The 10,111-nt window shown below is 44.5% G+C and overlaps 1 long non-coding RNA gene across 2 annotated transcripts in view; it reads left to right on the top strand.

The window, feature by feature from the left end:
- Positions 1–9,280, top strand: part of LOC130606874 (uncharacterized) — a 50,237-nt gene extending 40,957 nt beyond the window's left edge. The window contains exons 1-4 of one of the 2 annotated variants that reach the window (XR_008974094.1): positions 1,011–1,109; positions 1,669–1,897; positions 8,417–8,566; positions 8,994–9,280. This is a non-coding gene — a long non-coding RNA (uncharacterized LOC130606874). Of the gene's footprint in view, positions 1–1,010; positions 1,110–1,668; positions 1,898–8,416; positions 8,567–8,993 lie in introns of those variants that run through there. The other variant, XR_008974093.1, reaches the window with a different exon arrangement.
- Positions 9,281–10,111: the final 831 nt, after the last annotated feature.

Below are 10,111 nucleotides of genomic sequence, written 5' to 3'. Positions count from 1 at the left end.
TTCCCTGCCCTCCACCCTGCCAATAGAACACCGCAACCCCGAGGCCATGGAGCCTCGTGGTTGTGTATGCACCTCACTGGGTATACTTGTTGCTTCATGGAGCCGCCTTGGGTGTGCAGGGGGTTGTTGCTTCTAGGTGGCCGTTGAGAGATTGGAGACTACAGAAACTAAGCTTAGTGCTGCGGGTGCGATGCCAAAGAGCAGGAAGGTGTGTTTGAGATGTAGGGATGTGTTGTGATGTACGGAATAAAAGTGGTGTGAGCTGGCTGGAGATAGGCAAGTGCTTCTCCGTGGTGGATTCGCACAGAAAGCCTTTCTTGCCTTAAACCTTTGACTTGCTTGGTGGTGTAGTGGCTACATGAAACACAGTGAGGAAATAAACCCAAACTAAGCTAAAAGCTGGAAAGAGAAATAAAGAATATAAAGGAAAAGTTCTTTCAGATTAAACTCATCCTGACTACAGAGCCCCCAGAGGCCATAAAGGTGTAAATGATGCATCTTTGACACTCCATGGGCAACAGTAACTTTGGTTAGAACAAAGCAGATAAGAAGTTGTCAAAGCACAGGTAAAGTCACAGGATATTTGCTCCCCTTATTGCTGTCCTAGACTCGGCCATTGAGGCCCTGGCACAGGGAGCCCAGAGAAGCTGTGGCTGCCCCATCCCTGGCAGTGTTCAAGGCTAGGTTGGACACAGGGGCTTGGAGCAACCTGCTCTAGTGGCAGGGGTTGGAACTGAATGAGCTTTAAGGTCCATTCTAACACAAACCAACCTGGGATTCTGTGATTCAGATTGCCTGTGCATGCATCAAAATTGTGTAGGTATCAGACATGCTTTGAGGCAGGTACTAGGCAGTTCATGCCTATTTAGGGCTCTCAGTCACCTGAGGGCACAGACACACCTTCAATTGCCTCAGCCAGGCTCACCTGGGACCAATTCTCTAGTTAAACTCATGGTAGGTGTTCAGTCCTTGCATAAATGATGTTATGGGAGCAGTGGAGGGGTTACCCTCCAGTCCTGGCCTGGCCCTTCATATGGAGCAGTTCTGCTTTTACTGCTCCTTGGCAGTGTCTTGACTCAACGGTTTTTGGATTTTCATAGCACAGTTTGGTAAGCTACCTGGTTTTTATTATTTTTTATAATACAAGTATGTATGTAGATGAGCAACTCACATTTAGCAGAAAAGCCCATGCAGTAACATCAAATTCAGGTCTGAGTTGCTTTCAATAGTTAGAAAAGCTTAAATAGTTCTCACTGAGACAAAATATCCTGGTGTGTGCTCTTTCTTTCTATGTGACCTTGTTTTGTATTACCTGTGTGGATGGGACACAGAACTGAGAAGCTTTTCCTGGTGCTCCATCCTGCCTAATCAGAGACATGATGCAGAGGTCCAGGGGTAAGCTTGTAAACAGCTGAGTCTGCTGCTGCTCAGCACAGAAGCAAATCCTTGTGGTTTCTTATTTAAACAAATAAAGCACCCATGCTGTGGGCAGAACTGCAGGGCCTTGATTAAATCAGGCAAAAAAGATGCTTGAGAGATAGCAAATATAAGTAAAGGTGGTTCCCAGGCCAGACGTATTAGCAAACACTGACTCTAATCTTCAGGTTGGTCCAAGTCTTGACCTCTTCCAAGCGTGAGCGCTGTTTTGTTGTTGTTTTTTTTCTCCAGTTGCCTGTGAATAATTACCTTGAGGGAAGAGACTGTGGAGGTTGATATCAGCCTTGTTCTGCTGTGCCAGGAGGGCTATGGCGTGTGTTCCTTCTGCACTGCTCTGGAGAAAATGCCCTGCAATCCATGTGCCAGATCCTTTTGAGAGGGAGATGCACTCGCCATGTGTTGGAGGAGCTGGATGAAGAGGAAAAGACCTGGAAAAAAGCCAGAAGACAAAGAAGTTTGGGTAAGTTCTCTTTGAATCTAGCATACGCTGTTACAAGGTTTAGGTGCTGGGAAGTGGCTGGATTTTCAGTCAGCATTGACCATCCATACCCACAGCATTAAAGGCAGTGATGTTTTACTTCTGAGGAGATGCAAAGTTAAGGTCTGTTTTGGAGACAGCATGCTCATAGGAGGCAGAGGAAGTAGGATTTGAACACCTGTAATTCTCCTACCATTTGAGATGGTGGGTGGGGAAACTGAAATTGAGCAGCAACTTTTCTCTGCCAGAAGTCCCCTGGAAAAAGACAGGAAACCTCTATTTGCACCTTCTCAATCAGTTTCTAAGCTAAACCGCTCCGCTAGTCAAGAATGAGGCTAATGGGATATAGATAACCCATGACTTCATTCTTGGAGTTAGTGAAGACTGCACATGATCTGTTAGGAGTTTGATTCCTTTTCCTATGGGGTCTCCTAACTGCCTATAGCTAGGAGGCTCTTAGTAGCTAAATGTGTATTTTGAGAGCATGAGAATGTAACATCGCAAAGAATAGTAATCATCTTTTAGTAAAAGACTTAATACTTCTTCCAATACGCTTTCTATAGCTCCTGCCTTCTTGTACTATGCTGCTGTTTTAAGTTATCACCAGTGGGCATATGAGGCTTTATTTTTTCTTGTGTTTATGTTACTATTAACAAACACAAGGTCTGGAGAAAGTGTCTTGTTTTCTTGATGGGCCTCTGTATATCTGTTATGATCACTTTAACTATGGGGAAAAGAATTTGCTCAGTATTAAACTTCAGATACTGTTGGGGTCACTTCAGCTCACGGATGCATCTGTTTCCCAAAAATCCATTCCTATCCAGCCTGCTTTACATAGGTTCTCTTCACATCCTCTATGTAGCAGACATAATTCTTCCTTCTCCATAGGCAGACTTTCCCACTTGGGGTGTGTCAGGCTGTGTCAAAAGCGGATCCAGAACAGAAACAGGGGGGGGGGATGGTATCAACTTGTGGCAAGGGCTGTATTTCCCCCAAGTTTCTTTAGGCACTTCCTCACTTCAGCTTTTCCAAGTGACTGCTCATGAGAGTGCCCTGAGTTTGGAGGGCAGTGGGTGAGCTCAGTGTAGGCTTTGAGGTAAAAGTTACATAGAGATGTGTGCAAAATACTTACTTGCAGGGACATCTGTATCTGGCACTTCTGGATTTATTGAAGCTGTGAAGCTAAGAAGCTATTGTTGCTGTCCTGAGTACCCTGGCTTAGATTCCAGGTGAAGGGTGTGATAAAACTAAAGGGAGAATATCAGTGTTGTATCCCCCATGTCTTATAGCTGGTCACCAGAGACTAGTTCTTCATATAATGGCATCAAGTGTTAAGAGCCATGCCATCTCTCCCTGTGGAGAACTTGCACTGTTTTGTAATGAGGCTTCTGGAGTCTGCCTTTGAGACGTACCAGGCAGGCAGATGTGCTTTGTTGTGCTACAGAAGAATGCTTTTCACTGGCTGTAGTTGAAGTAGTAATGCATGGATCTCTTGTATCCCTCCATTACTAATAACCCCCCCAGTCAGTTCAAGCCCTGGAATGAGTATCAGGCAGTACTGGCAAAGCTGTTGAGAAAAGCTGATCTTCACCACAGTGGATTTGTAGGTCTCCATGTTTAAAAGCTACTCTGTAATAAAGGGCCATGATGAGAAGGATGGTAATACTTTAGTTTTGGTGTCTCTTGGCTATGCTGCCAGTTGATGAAGCCAGTGTCATAAGTATCTGAAACTTTGGCAGAAGACAGGACAAAGGGGGATGGCTTTAACCTGCCAGAGGAAGATTTGTATTGGACATTAACAAAAAATGCTTTACTATGAGGGTGGTGAGGCACTGGCACAGATTGTCCAGAGAAGCTGTGGCTGCCCCATCCCTGGCAGTGTTCAAGGCCAGATTGGACACAGGGGCTTGGAGCAACCTGCTCTAGTGGAAAGTGTCACTGTCTGTGGCAGGGGGTTGGAACTGGATGAGCTTTAACGGTCCCTTCCAGCCCAAACCATTCTGTGAAATAAGACAATAAAAAATACCTTGTGTACGTAGAACAGAAAAACTGAAAATGTCACCCTTTGCAAGATAACTGTCCTGCAGTACATGGAGAGATTATACAGAGCTAAGCAATGGTATTTGCATTAAGAGGAAAAATAAATCCCCTTATTTTCTTGCTTTAGGAGAGTTCAAACTTCTGTTGCAGGTCTGAACTGGGGTCGGCGGTTGATGTGACTGGGTGCAGAGCAGACAGCCATGATCCATTCTGAGTCAAGCTTGCAAAGAGTCTGTCTACCCTCTGGGCAAGGTGCTTCTGAAGGATTTTGAAAGTTGACCTTCTGTCACTGCCTGTTTCATGCTCATGATGAAACAGCGGCGTGTCTAGTGCAAAGTCTGAGTCATTTAACACTTATCAGAAACCCCTTTGATACGAGGAACAGAGAAGGGTGAGTGGGAGGGATCTTGTTACACAGAGGAAACCAAGGGCAGTGATGCCTGAAAATGACCACAACAATGTGTATGTGACCCAGACAGCTGATTGAATGACTCAGACCTCTGTCACACTGTTTTCAGCTGAAGCAATGATGCTCTGCAAAGCTTTAGTTGCAAGTAGCGCTCCTTTTCCATGACCAAGGATGAACTTATCCTATCATTCAGCTTTTTACCTTCCTTCAGTCTCTTGATTAGCCATACAGAGCAAAACACAGTGGTTTGGACTCTTCAGGCTATAAAAAAAACCCAACTGATGGCTTGGTTGTCAAATGTGATTCTTAGTGTTACCTTCTCTGTGCTCCTGTCAAGTCAAGGCTACAGGGAGATGGTCCCAAGTGAAAGAATATTGGGCAACTATGAAAAGTGTATCTGCATGGTAAATTGAAAGAAGCACCTTTTCCTTCTCCACCCTTAGAATCTGAACACCTGCTCTGGAGTTGTAAAATTTGAGTTAGAGGTTAGTATGCCTGACTGTGTACATTAAAAGTTCCAGGCTACAAGATACAGTGTAGTGTTGGCCAATGGGTTTAGCCTGCACTCCTGTTGTGTTTCTTGTAGATCCCAAGTCAAACTTTAACACATTCATGTTAACTTTGTTGTGGGTGTGAGAAAGCAAGTAGCAGTTCTCATTCTGCAAGCAGGAAATAGGACTGGTGTGGCTACAGGGCTGTGCAAAGTTATACACCTTTCAGAGGGTGGAACTAAGGCTGAAATCCTGATGCCAAGGCTGGAGCTTTAGCTGGAAGGCCATGCATATTCTACTGCTTGTACATAAAGCTAATACTTTAACACCTTTGTAGCAGCCTTTTGGTAATAGGATGAGTTATTAGCAATAAAATGTGGCCATGTCCTGTAGGACTGTGTGTGGGTTTGGTTGGTGTGTGCTGATCTGCAGTCTGCTGCTTGCCAAATAACTGTGCCTCTGTTGTCCACCCCACAAGTTTTGATAACAGTGTTCCCTTTTGTTCCAAAACCACAGTTCTGAGATGCTGGGGTGAGTAAAGCTATACAGTATTACCACTGTGTCTGTTATAGATCTTTTAGTCTGTTAATATTATGTGCACTGTATCATGTCTGATGAGGATGTCTCGCAGTTGTACTCCTAGCTGTTGGAACAGGTGAAGTAAAGGTCCCAAAGGCAAGCAGGATTTGATAGTATTCCTTCTAAAACTGGAATGCAGAAGACTGGCTTCAAAATACTTGTTTGATTACATGCTCTTATTAGAACTGTTTTCCTTAGGATACTATTTCTCAGCTGGAGTGACATTCTGAGATATTATCTGAAGCTGGATTGGGGCTGTTTGATGGAAGCTTTTAAGATAAATAGACTCACCTTTGTTTGACCTTTTCAGTTTGAAACTGTTCAGATTAATACCACCCAGAGTCATTCTTCATCCTTTTTAAGACACTTTAAATATTACAGCTGTACTTACAAGGTCTAAGTGAAACTGAACGTCGTACGTCTGTGCGGATTGACTAAAGACAGTCTTGCCCTAAGGAGCCTGGAGCTGCAAGAGGAGAACCTTGTAGGGTAAAAGAATAACTGGAGGTTGCAGAGGGGTTCAGTTGTAAATGGGATGTTTCAGAGGCACAGGGATTTCAGGCAGGGCTGTAGAGGTGTCTTCTGTGGGCAGGATTAGCCCCATGGGCCTCCATTAGAAGATCTGAAGAGGAATTCCCTGATCCATGCAACGTGGTGTGGAGCAGGAGGCTGCATCTCGCTATGAAGCAATTCATTAACAGACTTGTATTTTAAGTGATGCTTCTGTGGAAGTGGGTTGTGCAACTCTCCTGAATGAGTAAGTTCTGATGAAAGCAATATGCATGGTGCGTTGCTAAACTTGGTTTTCCCACCCAAACATACAACTCTTTATGCTACACCCAGCCTTTTAAAAATAGAAGCTTGAAATAAGACTTTCCTGTCTCTATTCTGGCATCTAAATCGGTGTCAGCATTTTCCAAAGGGCTGGGCAGTGTCTGGAGTTCCCCACAAGGGCTGTGACCAGTGAAAGATGTAGCAGAGGTACCACTCTGAAAGATCATGTGCAGATTCATGTGCCTGAGGGTAGGTTTTCTCCTTGATATTCCTTTCTCCTTCCTCCCCGGTCTCTTGGTGGATTAACAGCTCTTAGGATTTTACCATTGCCCTCATGTTAATTCATGTTTCTCAAAGCTTCACCTCTGCGAGGAAGGCTAGACTCTGAGAACAGTGTGTTCCAAATGGAATAGGGAATATTGTATTGCTTATTTAAATACTAATTTAAGAAGAAAACCCTCACCAAGGCACATCTCTTTAAAAATGGAGAAGTTTTCAAGCCTTGAAGTACTGCTCTAAGTATCTCTTTACAAAGGAGGGATCTCTAAAGATGACTAAACCAGTAGTTGTTACAATAGAGGTGTCACTCGCATCTCTTTATTTTTCTGGCCCTGACCCAATGTTGTGCTTCTTGCCTGTGCTTGTGCTTGTGGTTGGACCAGTTGTTATTTTCTTCCCTGTGACAGAAGAAAACTCTCTTTTCTTTGTAAGATCAAGTGTTGGATACTTGGCTTTCCACAGACTGAGAGCTGCAGTACAATGCTCAGTTTTGCTTCACAGTTAGCACTGGTAAGAGAAACTCCCTAGTGACAAACTCTTTTAACACACATGTCCATAAATCTCCTTTAATCGCTCACACCAGTCTGAGTTCAGCTTTTTTTCTCTCTACCTGTAACTGAATCACATCCTGTCTCATTCACGTGAATCTTTGAGGACCTGAAGGAATAAAAACATTGCAAGATGTGCTAAACACAAGCATCTAGGGAGGGCCAAATGTGGCTCAGTGGCTGGCAATGGCCTTGTAGGCTTTCTCAGCAGCCCAGCTGAGCCAGGCATAAAATGGCACTGATTTTTGCTGTGCTACTGGTAGGGTACAGGCTAACCGTGGATTGGTTGGAGTGCTACATTCACATCCTGAGGTATTTCCTTATGTCTTCATTGATGACAAGAAGCTGTAATGTCCACTACTGTAACCTCTTCAAAGCAGCTTAACAGCAACAAGAATAAATGACAGCCGTAAGATATAGCAGCAGCAGAAGAAATACTAGGAGTGCAAGAAGCCTGGAAAAGCTCTTCTGTCATTAATGACCTTAAAGGTCTTTTCCAACCTAGTTGGTTCTGTGATTCTATGGGAGAAACTGGGAGCTGACATAGCTACCGCCTGTCTCGCCGGGCTGTGACCAGTAGATGCCACTGCAGCCTTACTAACCGGGACCACCGCTACATGGACATAAGTGAATGCAACCGGAGCATCGGAAGGGGACATCTGGTGGCCTCAAGCGTGTTAGCTGATGGTAGCGTGCGCCACGGCACCTGATGCTAGGGGTGTGCAGGATACAAACGAGTGAAACCACCTTATGTACACATCTGCATGACTAATTCTTGGGGCAGACAACACGCTTCTGATTTAGGGCTCTGAGGAAAGCTTGCCTTTCCTGCCCGAATTTCCTCCTTGCCCTTGGTTGCTATACAGAAGTGAGATCCACGATGGTATTTCTGCCCCCATCAAGGAGTGGGGTTTATATTTCTTTCCAGGTTATTATTGGTTTGAGCCCAGCAAGCACTGAAGGTTTTTGCCATGGTAGGTGTGCTTGGCATCACATTCAGGATTTAATAAACACCAGGTATTGCATTTCATTAACTAGTGTGAGCAACCTGTATTGGGCCTTTTTAAAGCCAAAGTGTGGAACCTGTTGCTCATGTAAAACATATCCCTATAAGAGGCCTGAAATTGCTGGGAGACAACTCTTCAGAGAGGGTGTCTGGGATTAGGACCAGTGCAGCTGCACTGTACAGATGGCAGAAGAGCTTGAGGATGTGGTGGTTTCAGGTTTATGTCATTCATTCTTTAGTGTGGCATTTATTAAGGGTGAAGGAGGAGTTTGTTGTACTCATCTCTGGTTGGGGTGTTACAAGCCAGCAGATGCTATTCCAGCTAATTCCCTTCAGATGGAAAATGCCGCCGCCTTGTCTTCTTATCTCTACCAGGCAAGTGTGTGCAGGGGTTTTGTGGCTGCTTGTTCAGGAGCAATGCTCTGAGCACCTGTAATGTGTTTGGGTAGACCTCAAGGAGCACACCATCAGTGGATTCCCTTTTCTTTGCTGAGTTCCTCTTAACAGGAGCCCTTATTCCTAAGGGTAAGATTATGTATTCTGGATTAGTTTTGCAAAGCACTGAAGTTTTAAGCTTGACTTATGGGTATAAATGGTCCTGTTGAACATGTTCCTTTGTGCTTTGGCCTGGTACAGACTCTTTACTGGGCCTTCATGGATCAAACAATGAGTGACCTTTGCTGTCACTGGAAAGGTGGGCTGTTATTTTTGCTAAAGAATACCACAGTTTGGACAGTGCAGAACCCTCATGATTTGACATAGATGCATGCTCATCCTAGCAAATACACTCCCTTTACCATTAAGTAAGCTCCCTCTGTCAAGCCTTGGAGATCTCCAGCTGTGAGCTGTACCTTCCCCTGAATTAAATCCCACCTCTATATTTTGACTGTAGCAAAGTAGCTCTGCCCAGATTCATTGTTTTGTCGCTTTGCTTTTGATTTGTCATTTGGAGCCCTTGTGTTGCATGCAGGTCCCCCCGTGCAGCTGAAAGGCAGCTACACCTTGATGAAGTGGAAGGTGAGATTCACGAGTCATTGCATGAAAAGAAGAAACTAACCTGAAAACCACAAAACATCAGAAGAACTGGATCAGGAGCTGTCTTTCAAGGGTTTCATTAAACCGAGTTGGAGTTAGAGCCTTCTAAAAGAAAGCACATGAATGCATTTAACAAAGGAAGAGTTTAAGAAAAGCGCTTGAAGTGGAGCTGGTTTCTAATAGATGGATCTTGAAAATCCTTTGTGTCGGTGTGTGGGTTTTTCTAAACTGATTACACTCCTGTGGTTGTGTCTGTAATTTAATTATCTTTGCACTCAATCAGAACAAGTTAATTAAAAGTCTCTTCTTTTGTTAGCTGAAACCTATTAGTTTTTCCTACACGGAACTCCATGGCTTTTGTTTGCTCCTCTTGTCCTGGGCTGTTTTTGTTCAGCGCAGCTGTGCTTTCTATTGCATAACAACTTAATATAGCTGGCTTTATAGCTCTTCCTTTTTATAGGCTGGGCAAAATTACCTCCAGGGAATTGCAAATGTAGGTCAGTAGTGTAAAAACACAAGTCCCACTCCTATATTAAAGTTTGCTCCTAAGTGGCCAATCCGTTTTGCTTCCAGTCCCTCCAGCAGGTTGTATTGCAGGCGCTTTGATGTCAGAAGGCTAAATGTGTGTGCAGGGAAATTGCTGGGCTTTCAAGCATGGTCCTGGGAGCCTGGGTTTGGAAATCATACTTTGTTTATAACCAGAAAGCTTTTTAGTTTAGCAAGCTCTTGGGAGATGAGCTTAACCTTGGGCTACGGTAATGTCAGGACTGAACAGGGCCGGGCAGAGTTCGTGTTTAGATTGGCGACAGCCTATCCTTCGGAGCTGCATGACTCAGTAGCTGACACACTTCCTTCTGGGTATGAATGCCACAGCACGTTGGTAGGAGGTGCTGCCTTGCTCCATGAGTCACTCAATCCAAAGCACCGAATTTTTCCTGGGCATTAAAGATCACTTGGCTCCCTTAGCAAGAGCACGGCTTTGCCTGGCTGTTCTGACTAACTCGTCAGCTCCCTCCCCATGCAGTCCCCTCCTCG

The sequence above is a fragment of the Pezoporus wallicus genome, unplaced genomic scaffold (genome assembly GCF_028554395.1).
Source record: "Pezoporus wallicus isolate ANWC-B61680 ecotype Strahan unplaced genomic scaffold, APGP_CSIRO_Pwel_v1 contig_4191, whole genome shotgun sequence".
In the NCBI taxonomy this organism is placed as follows: Eukaryota; Metazoa; Chordata; class Aves; order Psittaciformes; family Psittacidae; genus Pezoporus; species Pezoporus wallicus.
The sequence above is the reverse complement of the archived record's forward strand: the minus strand, read 5'-3'. Positions and strand labels throughout refer to the sequence as shown.